The 17,790-nt window shown below is 34.5% G+C and overlaps 1 non-coding gene across 1 annotated transcript; it reads right to left on the reverse strand.

Annotated features, from left to right (window-relative positions):
- Nucleotides 1–17,252: 17,252 nt before the first annotated feature.
- Nucleotides 17,253–17,359, reverse strand: LOC121206512 (small nucleolar RNA R71). Its single transcript, XR_005901554.1, has one exon. It is a non-coding gene; the product is annotated as a small nucleolar RNA R71 (small nucleolar RNA).
- Nucleotides 17,360–17,790: the final 431 nt, after the last annotated feature.

Consider the following 17,790-nt stretch of genomic DNA (forward strand, 5'->3'; position numbering starts at 1 on the left):
CAAGTATGTGAAAAAGGAAATTTTGTGTATTTTGTGATTTTGTGAATTAGGGACTAAAGTGTTAGAATGTGAAAATGTGAGGGCTAATTTGTAAAATGCCCTAAATGTGTATATGGATTGATTTGAATGAATGTGTGATTGAATAAGTCAAATTTCAATGTGTTTAGATCAAGAACCAAAGAAAACAAAATTAGACAGGGGAAAGTCGAAAGTTGTCGAGTAGTCGATTCCGTTCATTCAAATCCTTACGAGGTAAGTCGATATACAAATAAATGTATTTGAATTGATTTATTCATGCTTAAATGATATTGAAATTATAGAAGCTGATTATTTAAAATTGAGAAAGTTCCGATAATGTGATGACATCCAAAAAGCCTCGTAAGAACCATAGGAATAGTTAGGATAAATATGCCATGACATAAGATTTCCGATATGTGATTTCGTGTAAGACCACCTCTCAGACGTTGGCGTCGACTTATGATTTATGTGTAAGACCATGTCGAGGACATCAGCATCATATTTGATTTCGTGTAAGACCCTGTCTAGGATAGTGGCATCGATATTTATTACATGTAAGACCACGTCTGGAACGTTGGCATTGTATAAGCTTTTTGAGCTATCCGAGTATCCTTATTGATTCTAAACGGTTCAATGGGCATTTCAAGAAAATGGATGACTATGTGAATGTGTATCCGATTTAGGTACATTTGAATTGTATACCATGTTTAAGAATGAAAGGTAAGTACATGTACCTTTGTGAACATATGATATAAGTATGAGTTGATGAGATATGATATATATATACGTGAATCATGATTAAATAAACTATAAGAGAAATATGGCTATGTGAATGTATTTTGCCTTGAGTTATATGAATGAATTGATCTAGATTGATGTTATGTGTTAAGTTTATTCGTATATGGCTTACTAAGCTTTTGAAAGCTTACTTTGTGTGTGTTTTCAATTGTGTTATAGATGTCGAAGCTACCGGAAGCTCAGGGATCGTCGAGGATCATCACCACACTATCGAACTTCATTTTGGTACATTTTGAAAATGTGTATATTGAAGTATGGCATGTATAGGCTAGAAGTATTTCAATATGTTTTTGAGTTGTGAATATTAGCCATGTGATATGGCTTAGTTTTGGTTATGATTACGAATGATTTTTGGTTTAAATTATGTGATGCAATATTGCTAATATGATGTGTTCTTGGATGGCCAAAGAGAATTGGTCAATTTGGTAAGATTATGGTATGTGTGTTTTTTTTTGAGGAATTGGTAAGTTCATGGTATGAGATTGAATGAAGTGTATTGAGGTTATGAAATATATGTTTTGGTATGATTATAGCTTTTGATATAGCATGATTTGGTATGGATTAAAAGTATAGAATTTGTTGATAATGATATGGTATGAATGATGAATGTTTTGGTTGAAAATTTGGTACAAGAAGTTTTAGTTTTGGTGCTTGTAGGGAGGACCCTTAATGGGTGGCAAATTGGCCTTGTAGATGGCCTATTTTTGCCCACACGGGTAGGGGCACGAGTGTGTGTCTTCGCCATGTTGCTTGAAGGCCATTTTGAAATGAGCCTGAGCAGACCACATGGTGCACATGCACGGGCGTGTGATAGTCCGTGTGGACAAGTCAGTTTCAAGCACGAGCTAGACGCACGAGCGTGTCTTGTGGCCATGTGGACAAGTCAATATGTATGCCCTGTTTTGCCACAGCCTAAACACATGGGTGTGTCTAATGTCGTGTGAGGCACACAATCTGTTCACATAGGCATGTGACCTTTATAACTTTGAAAAATTTTGTATGTGCTCGGTTTAGTCTTGACCCTTTTCTAAAGCATGTTTAAGGTCTCGTTGACCTATATAAGGGACTCTGTAATGATGTGTGACTATGATACTATGATGATTGTGAAATGAATGCGAAATATTCCGATATGTCCAGTAATGCCTCTTAACCCTAGTCCAGCTATGGATACGGGTTAGGGGTGTTACATGAAGTTTGTAATCTAGCCATTGGAATGGCTAGTAATGGTTTGTTTAAATATACTTGCAATGTCAAACTATGGTAGCTACATATATGTTAAGTAGTTGATCAAATCATGTTTAATACATGGATTGAACTAAGGTAACATTGTAGACATGTATGCATGAAATGATATGCCATGATGAATGATGGAATTTGCTTGATTTGAATGCATGAAATTGTTGGTATTTGGATGTGTGATTCAAGTGCAGGTCATGGGTGTGATTTTGGGTGATAAATGAAGTTAGAAATGGCTTTATTTTGTCCACACGGGCTGACACACGGGCATGTGTCTAGACCATGTGTGACACACGGCCAGGTAACATGGGCATGTAGTTAGGCCGTGTGTCCCCTGCACCTTAATTTTGAGAAACGGAATGCTTAGAATTGAGCACGCGGGCAAAGACACAGGTGTGTGTCTCTGCTGTGTGTGCTACATGGCCTAGAACATTGGCGTGTGTCTTGGTCGTGTGAAACTTGCACCTAATTTCGAAATGAATTAATTGACCACATGGCCTAGAACACGGGCGTGTGGCATGGCCATTTGCACAAGTCAAAGAGTTACACAGCCTCCAGGACGGGTGTGTCCTAGGGTCACACGGGCGTGTCCCTTGGACCACACGGGCATGTGAGCCCTGCACCTTGGAAAAATTTTGAAATGTCACGAAAAATTCTCAGAGTTCCCGATTAATTCCCAACTTGATTCTAATGCTCGTATTGGGCCTCGAGGGTCCAATCAAGGGACGTTTTCAATGATCTTGGTTAATGAAAAGTAATTTACAAGAAATATCTAAAAGTTTTTCGGAGGTTCCCGGTAACACTCCATAACCCTGTTCCGGTGACAGACACGGGTTACGGGTGTTACATATTGGGATTGCTATGTCAGATATTTTGATGTTTCTTTAACTAGGTGAATGAATCATGTTATTTAGGATTAAGTTCGAATGGTTTGAATGTTGATGTATGTTGAGAATTTATTGAATGTTGATGTATGTTGAGAATTTGTGGTCTAGACCAGAGGTATCGATATTTGGTTTGAAAAAACGATACCTTTGTAACTTCAAAAGTGCATGGAGTCAGAATGTAGATTTGGTATCGATACTCGGGGTATATTTATCGATACCTTGTAAAAGGCACCAATAGTTTTCGATGTTTGGGAATTTTGGTGAGAAACATAATACAAGTCTGGTATCGATTTTTCATGTGGTATCGATACCACTTAAAGAAAATATCATACCACTCCTTTATTATCGATACCTATGTATCAATTTTGGGAAATTTTGTTAAATGGACCTTATGCATGTTTAATTATTATTTTAAGACTATTTGATGTACGATTAGCATGTAACATTGATAACTAACAAGTATAATTGGCTTTAAACCTATACGAATACTAAAATGGAATACATTTCGTTTAGAATGAACGTTTACTTGTTGTATATGACATGAGACGGTGGTGTGGCATCTCATATCTTCAATTCCTTAAGCTATTTGGGCGTCATGCAATATGGTGTGATAGATACTGGTGAACTACCAGGATATAGTTCAATGGAGAACTCCACTTTGCATTCTAGAGGTAACTCAAGTAACTTATTAGGAAACACATCAGGAAAGTCTATCATAGTTCACATCTAGCGAACCCCTTTCGCTTTATTCTACGAACCCTTCACCAATGTGAGATAAACTTTGCATCCTTTTCCTAGCAAATTTTCTGCTTTCATTGCTGAGACCGCATTAAACATAAACTGAGTTCGCTCACCAACCACCACAACTTCTTTGCCTTTGCTGCTTCGTAAAGTGACTCTTTTCAGCTCAATATCAATTTTGACTTTATGCTTAATCAACCAATCTATTCCCAAAATCACGTCAAACCCCTAGAAGGGCAACTCCATCATGTCTGCATAGAAAACTTGACCTTGAATCATTAGTGGACACCTACGATACACTCTATTGACCAACACATTATCTCCAAATGAACTAGTGATAGTCTCACCCTTATATCTATGGTTTTGACTAGAATTCCTAATTCACTAGCTAGTTCCTTCAAAACACACGAGTGTGTGGAATTAGATTCAATCAAGGAAAATAAAGGAATAGTTCACTGAGTGAAGGTACCTGTAATGACATCAGTGGCCCTTTCTCATGGGTTTCTCTCACATTATAGACTTGTGCGAGGTCTTCTATCTCATCTTTGGTCACAAAAGTGTGAGCTAAAGTCTGTTGCCCATTCACCTTCACTGTCTCTTTCTCTTCCATGAACCCCTGTTCGCACTTGAGTAGGGGTCTCACTCTGTACTTGCGGTCTTTCTTGCTTGTTTCGGCAATCTTTAACCAAGTGTTCCTTGGATTCGCACTTGAAACAACCCTCAGTAGTCTTATGACATTCTCCAGGTTGTCTTCGATCACAATGCTCGTAAAATGGCCAGCTCACAGTCTTGTGCTAATCCTCCTTTCCATCCCTAGTGCTGTTCCTTTATCGTAGACGATTTGTCCTGAAGCTTCGCTTAACATTCTTGCCTGAATTTTGGGAGTCACGATCCCTCTTGGACACTCACCCAGAAACTTGCTTCCTAGCTCAACCTCTAGTTCGCGGAGCCTTAATCTCCTCAATAACTTTGGCTTTTTGACTAACTTGTTGAAGTTCGCAATATTGTGACAGGTAAAGTTTGATATCACAATGTATACCAAATTGAAACCTCTAGCAATGATCCTTCTCTTGTGAGACCGTCTCTACTGTGTACTGGCTCAATCGCACAATTAGTCACAAATAGCTCGTTTTGCACAAGGTTGATGAATTCATGCTTGCAAGCTTTCAAATACTGCTCACCCATGAATTTCTTCTTCAAAGTTCCTAAGAAAAACTCCCATGTCAACTGATTCCTAGCAGTTCCTACTTCAAGGTATTCCAACAAAGATGGGTTTCACCGATAAGTAAGGACATACTGCATCCTAGCTTTTCATCATCAGAACACACCATTAACTCAAGGATTTTCTCAACACATTCAACCTAATACTCAGCTTTTGTATGATCAAATCTTATAACACCATGAAAATCTTTACCAACAAGAGTTCATAGACGCTCTAGTGGTAAATCCACGGTTCGCGAGTGCAATGTTGGTCCAAACAACTGATAAATCTTGAAAAGAATTATATTTTATACCTTTGAACCTAGTTAATTGCCTGTGCTTAAGTATATCTAGTTGCATTTTAGGACATTTCATTAGTATTTTTAGCATTGCATTAGAACTTGGGTTGCTTTTAAATATTAGTTGCTTTTAATTGCTCATGAAAGGGTTGTGTTTTATGGTATTGGCAGGTGCAAGATGAGCAGCAAGAAATAAATGAGTGAAATTTTGTCAGGGCAAAAGGGTGGTCAGAGATCCTTAGGCAAATTAGAAGGATGTGGCTGAATAGAGATTGGAAGGGAAAGATGCAGGCAACCCTTTTCAACCACCTCAGGACACTGCGCACTGGAAACACAAAAGTATACTTTCTTTTTCATACCCTTTTTAACTCAAATTCATACAGTTTCGGTGTAATTCTTGTTGAAAATACAATATAATTATAAAATGATTAAATTGTACTTAAATTATTAACATATTTAATTTTAATTAATTTTATAATTAATTTTTATAAATTTTGATTTATTTTTGACAGATTTGCACAAAGGGTGAAAATTAGCTCAGTAGACACTGTTAGAAGCACAAAACTGGGGAGCATTTTTGAAGCATCGAGGCTAATTAATTTTTCAACCTATGACATTCAAAATTATGAATATTAATTCATAATATAATTAATTTTAATTTTAATCCAATTTATTTTGGGTTAAATAATTATTATTAATTAAATTATGAAAGGAGGCCCAGTTGTGTTGAACCAAGAAAATCGATCCAATCAAGAAAAAGGGCTGCCCAAAACCATCCAACATCCTGACCCAATCAGCTCAAATTAGCTAATTATTTGACTTGCAAATCAGCCCTTGAAGTTTCCTTGGAATTGTATTCAAACCTGTCCACTTATCAAGCTTTTGTAAATTTGCCCCTAGCTAAATTTAGCAACTTTGAAACATTCAAACTTGCCACATGTGTGGCCGGCCAAGGGGGGCCTATGGCTGCTGATTTTTTTGCTATTTTTAGCATCCAATACCACCTAAAAATACCCCCTTTGCAACTCATTCCACACACCTCTCACACCTTTCATTCTTCACTCCTCTCTCATTTTCTCTCTTCCAAACCTTCCTTTGTTTTCCACTTTTCCCTTCCATTCCCTTGCCGATTTTCCCTCTTGGAAAAGATACCTTCAACCACCATCGATAGTAGCATTCAATTGCTTGTAGAAGCCTCAGTTTAGTAAGAATGAGCGGAGAAGAAGGAGAGGAGCAAACTAGTCAGACTTCTGAGAAACAAGAGATTTGACTCTAGTTTCCTATCATTTAACTTTTATTGTTGTTGTTATAAACATGTCTATGAATATTTGTTATGTTTATTTTTTCTTAATGTAACATCCCCAAAATGGGGGTTTAGTAGAACCGGGTTGTGAATCAAGAGAGAGTGGTGATGCCTTAATTTTTGAGGTTATCTATGCATTTTTAGGACATAAATGAGGTATTAGTTTCTTGGTTAAGTTTTAGTGAAATGTTCCTTGAAACCCAAGTTAAAATCCATTCTCTCACACCGTTTTTATTATTTTGCAAATTTTTCCTTAAACATTAGTTTGTGACATGTCTTATTTTTTAAAATAAATATTTCAAAATTATATGAAGAATGAGTTATTAATTTGATGGTTAAACATTAGTGAATTTATCCACGAGGTCCTAATGTCGAGACCATTTTTAAATCGAGTTTTTGAAAATGGGAATCGACTTTAAAAAATGAAAACAAGAGTCGCCACCAATCTTTTTAGGTGCGATTGGATCACCTTTAAAACATTTTGTTTTAAAATCATTAGTTTTGGTCTACGAAATTAGAAAATGGGTTCGGGAGCCGGTTACGTACGATGAAGGGTTAGCACCCTCGTAACGCCCAAAAATTGGTACCTAATTGATTATCATGTGTCTTTAATGTCGGAGATTCAAAAATTTTAAGATGCCATCCCTTTTAGAATATTTTGATTTTTTTGTAAATTAGAGTTCACTCGTATCAAAGTATTGACACTAAGTTAGCTTTTTAGAAATCCCCATCTCGAAACAACAAAACACTACATCCAATAAGTTAGGACATATTGCTTTGCAATTCCAAGATAGTTGCTCACGTTTTGCAAACATTTAAAAACTAAGAAGGGTACTTGATTATTCGAACTTAACGAGAAAAGTTGCAACCCAATAAGTTAGGGCACTACTTTCTCGAAATTTCCAAACACCAAGCATTGCCTTTATATTTTTTGAAAACTTTGGGGCCTTAAAATGATGCGTGGGGAATTGTATTGTATTATAAATCATGCATAGTAACATATATTGTAGTAGGTAAATAATACATGCATTTAAACAAAATGATGGCAATAATATAAAGGTCTTGCATTAGATACATACATATAAAAATCATATATACATGGAAAATATTAACAATATACATACAAAGATATATATAGCATGTATTGAGAATGAATAAACAAAACATACAAACATACACAGTAATACATAGACAATGCATGATATACAAAAAAGAGTAACACAATATCAATGTTCATGTTCATGAACTGTAATATCGAATATAAAAATACATAAAAGAATTAATAAATATAAAATACAATATAAGGTGAATAATTGTTAACAAAATATACATATAATAAAAATATGATATTTAATAATAATTTTAAAATAGTATTTGATTATACAATATGTAATATATAATAACAGAATTTAAAAATATGTTGTTTCAAAAAATAATGTATAAGAAAAAATACTTTTAATGTAATTTTAGCATAATAAGTAATTAATGATGAAATATATGTATTATAATATTATAATATCTTCAAAATATATAATGATAGAGTATAAGTAAAAAAATTATTAACATATGAATAAAAATAAAAAAATTGTAATAGTATAAAAATAGCTATAACTTATAATATGAAAGTGTATATATGTACAAATAATATATAATATGTACAAATAATTAATAAAAAATATATAGATAATAATGTAAAATAATAATAATTTCTGTAAAATAATATATAATAAATAATAATATGAAATAGTATATTATTAAAATGTAAAATAATAGAATAGTATAAGGATATATGAACATTATGTGATAAAAATATACTATAATAAATAATAAGTAATGATATATGTTAGAATATATGTATTAACATAACAATAGAAAAAAAAACATGAAATAGTATAATATAATAACATATAACTAATAATTATAAAATATATTATATGTATACTTATAATAAAATAATAAAAAATAGGTTATAAATAAATTAAAATGGGTAAAAGGGACTAAAATTAAATATAAACAAAAATCAATGGCTATTTTTAAAAAAAAAACTGAGATCGGGCCTAATTGAAATGGCGATTAAAATCTTAGGGACTCATAAGGAAATTTTCCCTTGTCCCTAAACGGCGTCGTTTTAATCCAAGACTTAAAACATTTACTACAAGGACTAAATTAAAACTGAAGTAGAATATCAGGGCTAAATCATAATAAAATAAAAAATTGTAAATAAAAAGCGTGGAGGGACTAATTGGGTAATTATCCCAATCTTCAAAAACACGCGGATCCTTCCTGGGTTATCGGTCAACACGCGGATCCTCAGGTCTTAAAACGATGTCATTTTAGGCTTATTGACTTAAGCCAAAACGACACCGTTTCTTCCGAGCTATATAAGTTAAATTTTAAGCTTTAAAAATAATTTTACACCATTCTTTAAAAAAAAGTTCGAAACTCTCTGAATAGGGGAAGAGAGAGAGGTCTGGTTTTGGCCTTCGGCCTTCGGCCTTCGACCAATTCAACCACACGCGCTACACGCGCCGATGCGAACACTGCCCCACATGGTGGTCGAACCCTTGTCCTTCCACAGGTAACCCCTTTTTCTTTTAAATATTACTGTTTTCTTTAAAAACGATTTATATATTCATGAAAAGAAGGGAAAACAAAACAAGAGAAAAAAAAAAGAAAAATAATCACCTTCTAAAATTTTATTGCAAAGGTTTGGTGTACAATGCCTTTTTTGTGATGTGTTTTCCTATGCCTCTGTATATTAGCTTTTTTCTATGTGTCTCCTTTACAGATTTGCGATAAGCTTTATAGCTTTAAACTACTGTCTATTTTGGAAAGAAATCGGAGGATTTCTTTCCATTTCCTGTTCTAGTATATCTACTGCCCTTTTTGTTTTGATTTCTTTCCTTTCCTTGCTCTGCCCTTTTTTGTGTATCTGCTGTTTGTTTCCTTTTCTTGCAGGTGACTCGGGAAGATTTCGGTGGCTGGGCTTACTGTCATGGATTCGAATCTCGGAAAATACCCATTTGTGCACTGATGACCACGAGATAGCCTCTTTTGCGGGGATATCGGCGTCAACGGAGGTACCCAGGTCGGAGGTGAGGCCTGTGATCACGGCGCTGAACAATCGTGAGAGGGACAAGCTATCGGACAACGCATTGATGGCACGCCAGTGTGCATTGATGGCCTCGATTTGGGGAGTTGAACAGATGCTCCCCGAGGCTTCCAAAAGCTGCTGCGATGCTGTAGTCTTCAGGAAACCCTAGGGTTTCCTGTTTCCTAAAGTCTCTTGGGCTTTTGGGCCATTTTGATTTGGGCTTGGTATTCTGTTTGGGTCAAGGGTGTAAATGGGTCTGCTAGGTGTAACGGGTCTATTTGGGTTTGGGTTTAGGCTAGTTGGGTTTTAACTTTTGGGCTGTAAAAGGACTTGGACTATTAAATTGTTTATTTATTTATCCCTTTTTATTTGGTTTTCAGCCAGGTCAAATTTGGGCTCTTACACCTAACTTCAATTCCATTCCCATACAAATAATTTAATTTTTTTGAAAAAAACCCCTTATTTTAATGTGTGGGCCATCCAAGCCTAGTTAGCCTATGTATAAATATTAATTTTTCACTAATAATCAGCCTTTAATCATCCTCATCATTTCCCTAGATGTTCCTCTCCTCCTCTCCTTCTCTTTGATTTTAATTTTGTTTTCTTTCCTCCATTGTTGTTGTCCCTTACACCTAATTTTACCATCTCTTTCTTTTTTCTTTTTGCCACAAGATATGTTAACATGTTCCCCACCATATTTTTTTCATTTTTCCTCATTAAAATCAGCCCCAAATCTAAAGTCTTGAACTCCAAGATCGATACCGAACATTGCCAAGAAAGTGCCATTGTCGTTTCTCTCGACTAGTTTGGGTAATGTCTCTTTTCTCTTTAATTTCTTGATTAATTTTGTTAATTAATAACCAAAATTTTCAGATCTAGAATTTGGTGGATTTTATATTATTTCAAATTTATTTTTCTATATTTTAATGAGACCAAAAACTATTTTAAAATTCAGCCCCAAATTTGGCCACCATGGGTGGTGGTGCGTGCGCCTATGTGCAAGAAAGGGGGATGTTTTGTTTCTTGATTCTTGCTTATATTTTTCCAGTCTTAATTTGAGTTTTTTAACCCTACTAATCAGATTTTAAACCCATTTCAATTATGGAAAAATGTTCTTGATCGATTGGCCATTAGAAACCCACAAATCGTGAAGCGTAAGTGCAATTAAGGGTAACTAGATTGTTATTCTGACATAGTTGCTGGGTAAAGGTTATGAATTGATTAAATGAAGGAATTTAATAATTAAGTAGCTACTTATTTTCTAGTATATTATTGAATTAGGTTCAGACCCAAACGCCCCAAATCATCCGTAAAGGCGAAGAATGATTGTACATACGGTTCGCATCGATACAATGTAAGGAACCTAACTAGTTTAGATTCATAAAATAGTAATAATTTCAATGATTGATTTGAACTCATAAGTGGGTGTTTGGGGGCTGTTTTAATGGTAAATTTATTGTATTTATATTGAATTTTGGTTTAGTTTCATTTAAGAAATTATTAAGGAAAATTGGAAGATTCCCTAGTGTGCTGCGAGGAAACGAAAACTAAACTCATAAAATTGTTTAAAAATGTTAAATATAATGTTATATTTGATAAATTAGCTTTCTAATTGTATTCGCTTAATAGTCGAATTATTGATTTTGTGAGTGGTTGAACTAGGTATGTTTTGAGCCTTAAATATTGACATGTTAGCAAAATTGCTAGTTTGATAGTATAAATGTTTGACTGAGATTGTAATTGCATATTTGGGTTATGAGATATGAGAATGTTTGACTGAATGATATAATATATGATTTAAAAGCATGAGATATTTTTTATATTTTGTACTGAAAAGGGTTGTAACGTCCCAATTTTTGGGAATTCTGTGAATGTTGGCATAGGTTTAATTATGTTAGTGGGCCTCTAGAAGGCCCAAGCTTAAGATAGAACCCGACAATTTTAGTTAATTTTTGTTCCATAAGAAAAGGGGGTGAAATTATGAAATAGGACCTATGTGAAAATGTTTGAAAATGCTATAGGCTAAATTGAAGTGGCCAAATAAATAGGAGTGCAAAATAGGAGGATTTGCATGACAAACCTCCCATTTTACATGAAGTGGCCAGCCATCATGTTGTTGTAGACAATATGAGCACTTGATATCCATAATTCATGGTACAAATTGATAATGGATTAGGTAAATGTTCCATGATAATGGATTAGGTAAATATTCCATGATAATGGGTTAGGTAAATGTTCCATGATAATGGTTTAGGTAAATGTTCCATGATGGGCATTTCATGTCTTTTGTATTAAAGAATTAAATGGATGAAATATAAAATTTTATTAAAATAAAAAGGGGTGAAAAGAACAAATTTTTGTCCATCTTTTTTCATCAGAGCCGAAAGTTAGAGAAGAGAAAGGAGAGGAGAAAGCTCTTGAATGTTCGGTCACTTGGGGAAGAAAATTGAAGGTAAGTTCATGGTAGTTTGCTCCTATCTTGATGTTCATGAGTTCTTCTTGATTCTACCTTAACTCTTGAAGCATATTTTGGCTTTTAGTTGTGTTGTGAGCATTTAGTCATGAATTAAAATGAAGGAAATGGTTGTTGTTTCATGTTCTTTTGATGAAAAATGGAAGATAGGTGAAGTTGAGCCAAACAAATGAGCATGCATGTGCCTTAGATGCTAAAGGGAAAAATCGGCTAACATGTTGTGCTTTAAAATGATGAAATGGAGATTATACTTAAGTAAAATCATAGATATGTGATGATTGATTGGTGATATACATGTTTAAATAACATGCATGCAAGGTATGTGTGAAAGAGTGATTTGGTAATAAATCTGTTTGGGACAACAGCAGTAATGTGACTTTGGAAAATCACCATAAATTGTGGGAGATGAATTAGAAGTTGAATAAATTATGTAATTAAATATTATTGTGTCTAGTTTCAAATGAAATAAACAAGAACATATTTTGAATTTTGTAAAATGAGATTTTTGATTCGTAATGAAGAGTGGTCAGATTAGTCAAACAGTGAAACATGGGAAACTTTGAGAAACATCTGGTATTTATTGGCTAAACCAAAAATTCTGAAAATTTTATGGATAGAAGATATATGAGTCTATTTTCAGGGAAAATTAACGGCACTTTATTTGGAGTTTTGTAGCTCTAGTTATAAATGATTTAGTGACTGTTGCTCAGGAAGACAACTTGCAGTGAAATTATGATTATGTGGTAAACACTGACAAAAACTTGTTAATGAGTTGCTTATTGATTTCTTATAAGCTTACTCTGATCTGTAGGTGTGGTTGGCCGAATATTGTAAGGGGTTAATACGTAGTTCGTATTTGAATAGTTAGATTAACGTGTTAGCAATCCAATTGTGGGCGGTTCGTGTGTGGATCTCGTCAGCATATTGTCGCAAACAGGTGTGTAACTAACACCCTCTTATAGACTAGATCGGCAAAAGCCGAAAAGCCAGTATTTTGAGATCTTGCGAGTGTGCTAATGCTCATGAGATTAATAGTTTGATGTATATGGTAAATTAAAGTGATAAGACTGTAGAGTGCGCGATTCCGTGCATTTCGATGTTTTTGGGCTTAATGGCCCAAAAACGGGATAATGGGCCAACAGGCCCAAGTTGGTAAGAAAACACAGTAAGTGTTTCTGATCGTACGTAAATGGCTATGTTATGTATGAAAACCTTAAGAATAGTGAAATTACTTGAACACCTCTATGTATGCAAAATTACCGTTATACCCCCAAGGTTATTTTTTTCTGAAAAGCATGATGTTCTGATTTTGTATACGTATGCCATGACATATTATTTCTGTTGCATGGGGACATGGGTTATATTATGGAGGAAGTGTCCTGGTGGCTATGCCACAAATATCTGATCTGGTGGCTCTGCCACATATATCTGTTCTGGTGGCTCTGCCACGATTATCTGATCTGGTGGCTCTGCCACATATATCTGTTCTGGTGGCTCTGCCACGATTATTTGTATCTGGTGACTCTGTCACATTATCTGTTCTGGCAGCCATGCTGCTTATTTCTGTGGTGTGTAGCGGTTGGGTGGGTCGAGTAGCCTCCCCACATGGTGTAAGGCTGGTACGGGGGTGTTATGGATGAATCTGGGTTGGGTTTCTGCATAAACATGTAATAAATGTTCTGTTCTATTATGGGCCTATGGGCTTTATTCTGAATTTCTGTTCTGGGCTAAGGCCAACTTATTCTGTTTCTGTGGTTTGAGCTGATTTAGACTATGGTTGGGTTATTTTACACACTGAGTTTTCTCAAACTCACCCCTTAATTTTTATCCACGTAGGTAAACCCCAACCATAGTGGGCTTGGAGCTGTGAGGGAATTCGGAGTGGCCACATGTTCTGTAAATTCCTGTTTTCTTCCGGTGAATTGGACATCTTTTCTTTTATTTTTATGATTTGGGTTTTAAGTTGTAATAAGGCCGCTTAATTATTTTTGATGGTTTTGATATGTTTTATTAAGATAGGTATTACTTATATTAACTGTTGGAATTGGATAGCTTTAGGGCGCGTTTTCAAAAACAGTAATTGATTTCAAAATAACACAACAACAAGAAAAACTTCCGCAATGAAGATATTTTCCAAAATTAATCACTTTTCCTAAAAAAGACTTAATCAAATTGGTTTCCTAGAAATATACATGACGTTAAGGTGTGGCAATGGCGGTGTGCATGTCTAGGATTGGATCTGAAGGGAGCTTGGTACTTAAGCAGTCCGATGGACTCACCTCCTCTTTTCCGGTTTCCTACCTGGTGCACAGCTTCCATCCACTTTAACCTATAATGAAATCATCTTTTAAAACACTAAGTAAGTTTTTTTTGGATCAACAATGTAAAATGTTTTGAATGCTTTGATGTGGCATGTCAGATCCGACCATAACGTCTGGGCCGGGTTTGGGGTGTTACAAGGGTGCTATTTATGCATAATGAAAATCCATAAAGTATGTGAAATTGAATGATATTGATTGATACCAACACAATGGTAATTTGAAAGATTAAAACACTGTTTCCATCTACTGAAAGTATGTGATTATTTAGGACATGCCAAGCATGTCAAATGAATGTGAAAAGTTTTAAGATATGATTATGTATGAGATTGTATGACATATTGCATATGCCTTGGGTTAGGATTTTGTGGTTGACGAAAGAGTTCTATGGAGTACCGGCGGCATATTAAGTCTGCATTTTCATAGTCAGTGCACTGGACCTAGAGTACTGAGGGGAATGGCGATTTATCGCATTTTTACTGGCAGCTTGTCTTTACTTTTATTAGCAGAATTTTTTGCATATTGTTATCAGTGGTTTTAACCATGATGAGCTTAAGCCCATAATGTTTTGGAGTTTGGATGATGGGTTCTAAGGAACTCGTGGTGTGTAGCGGATGTATGGGTAGGAACCTTTTTGCATTGCATCATGCTCATGACATATTCGAATGTTATTTATTTATGATATGTGTTGTATTGAATGGTATCAAAATTATTGATTATTACTCGCATGAATGATGTCCCATGCTCATACACCATTTGACATCAATTTGATAGTGGCTATGTAATGATATGAAATTCCTTTGGTGGATCCGTTTTCTTCTGTTAATGCTAATATGTTTCATTGTCTTTGATGTTTTTGTCTGTTTAAACAATTGTTCAATTCATACTGAGCTTAATAAGTATTAATCAATCTTTATTGGTTTTGGCTTGTAATTTTTAATTATTCTGGTTTATGGCTTGGTAACTTTTCTTTTGGGGATTAATAAGTATTAATCAAGCATAATAACCAGATAATGCATGATATCAAGCTTAAGTAAAATTTGATATTGTTCCCTAGTTTCTGCTACATTGCAAAGGAACTTGTTTTGAAAAACAAATCGATAAGACAACTAAGTTTCCAAAATGACTTGAAAAATGGTTTTTCCACTGCATCAGTTTCACATTTAGTTTTTTTTTAAAGAAGAGTGACCAACAAATGATTTTTCTAAAACGACCCCATCAATAATAAAATGAATCCTATGTGTACACAACCTAATGACTGAATGCTTTTAAGCTAGCTTAAAGTAAAACTACAGTTTTCTCTAAAATGAGTTTATTTATGGTCTTCAAAAATAACGTAAGTTAGCTTAGCCATTTCGGTGCCTAATGTAGCCTTCCCAATCTAGCCATAACGTCTATGCCGGGTTTGGGAGTTAGACATAATTTAATTAGCATCGCTTAAATTAAATTCTTTTTAGGTTTATTGCATTTCGTCCATTTAAGTTACTAAAATTATGTTTGTGTTGTTATAGGTCTTGGTAAATTGTTTGATTAAGTAAAACGATGATTATGTTATTCTTGCATTACAACTGTGAGGTAACTAATGAATTAATTATTAATCGTGTTGAAATTTTAATTAATTGACATAATATTTAATCAGTGCATGTTTAATCTTCTAAGGTAGTTAAGGGTTAAATGAGCGACAGTATTAAATGGTACATTAGCCTTGCATAACTTGCAAGGTTATTGTGATTAAACTGTTTCAATGTCGGTATAAATTGTTACCTCACTTAATCTTTTATTTGCTTATTTAACTTGATTAATTGTTTGAATTGGCATAGTGATATATTCAAGAGATTAGTTACTTTAGTAAGTCTGTATGTGCTATAGTTAACAAATTACCAAGTTATTGTGAATTTATTTGTAACAACATAAACATTGTTTTAGTAATATTAAGTTAAGAAATGTAATTAATCTAACACAATTATGTATCTTGATTAAAATCATCTTTTGGAATCGTGCATTGGAACTTTTATTTTATTTTACATAGTTAAATTTAATTTTTAATCACTTACTCAAAATCAAAATATTTTTAATCACCAGAGTGATTGAATTTCATTTCATAAATAATTTTCTTACACAGTCCCTGTGGGTATGATTACTCGACATTTACTTGTCACTTTATTACTTGTTGCTATTATGTACACTTGTACATTTGCATCATTCCAAGTTTTTGGCGCTGTTTTCAGGGACTGTTTTAAAGGTCATTATTTGTGAATTTGTGAATTTGTTAATTTTTCATTTTGGTTTATTTTTTTGTTCAATTTTAACTTAATTAATTTTTCTTGTTTCAGGTGTTTATGAGTATTGATCGAATTATTGATTTACTCCTCGTAGACCTCGCGATTGAAAGAAATTTTCGATAATGAAGAAGGCAAGTAGTTCAAAGAAGGACCGAAGAGATGAACTACGAAAATCTGAATCAAGGAAATGGAGCAAACCCTGCTCAAAATCCTATCCTTAATGCTGATGACAGGGATAAAGCTCTAAGACAGTATGACATGCCAATGTTTCATGATCTTAATTCGGGTATTAGGAGACCTTAAATTGAGGCACAACAATTCAAGCTGAAGCTAGTTATGTTCAAAATGTTTCAGAAAATGGGCCAATTCAGTGGAATGCCTATCGAAGATCCTTACCTTCACTTAGCACTGTTTATGGAGGTGAGCGATTCTTTTAAGCTAACCAAAGTACCTGAAGATGCACTACGATTAAAGTTGTTCCCATATTCGCCAAGAGACAGAGCTCGAGCCTATTTGAACTCATTGCCAACACATTCCATTACCACATAGCAAGAGTTAGCAAAAAGATTCCTTATGAAGTATTTCCCGCCTAGCAAGAATGCTAAGTTGAGAAATGATATCCCTACTTTCCAAAAAATGGATGACGAGTCCTCGTATGAGGCATGGGAATGGTACAAAGAATTATTAAGGAAGTGCCCTTTTTATGGAATCCCGTATTGCATCCAACTTGATACATTCTATAATGGTCTCAATGCTCACACGAGAATGGTAGTGGACGATTTTGGTAATAGTGCTCTCCTTTTTAAGTCTTATAACAAGGCTTATGGAATCATTGAGAGGATTGCCAGTAATAATTATCAGTGGCCAACCAATCGAGCAGCGTTAAGAAGATGAGTTACTGAAGTACATGAAGTGGACGCTCTCACTTCACTTGCATCTCAGGTATCCTCAATATCCTCAATGCTTAAAAATTTTACCACTAATAGGTTTAACAATTTTGCAGCACAACCACTCAATCAATTTGAAAGTATAGCTTATGTTATTGTGGGGAAGAACATTCATTCAAAGAATGTCCATCTAACCCAGAATTCGTGTATTACATGGGTAACAGAACCATAACAGAGGAAGGCAAGGGCTGCAA

The sequence above is a fragment of the Gossypium hirsutum genome, chromosome A01 (genome assembly GCF_007990345.1).
Source record: "Gossypium hirsutum isolate 1008001.06 chromosome A01, Gossypium_hirsutum_v2.1, whole genome shotgun sequence".
NCBI classification, from domain to species: Eukaryota; Viridiplantae; Streptophyta; class Magnoliopsida; order Malvales; family Malvaceae; genus Gossypium; species Gossypium hirsutum.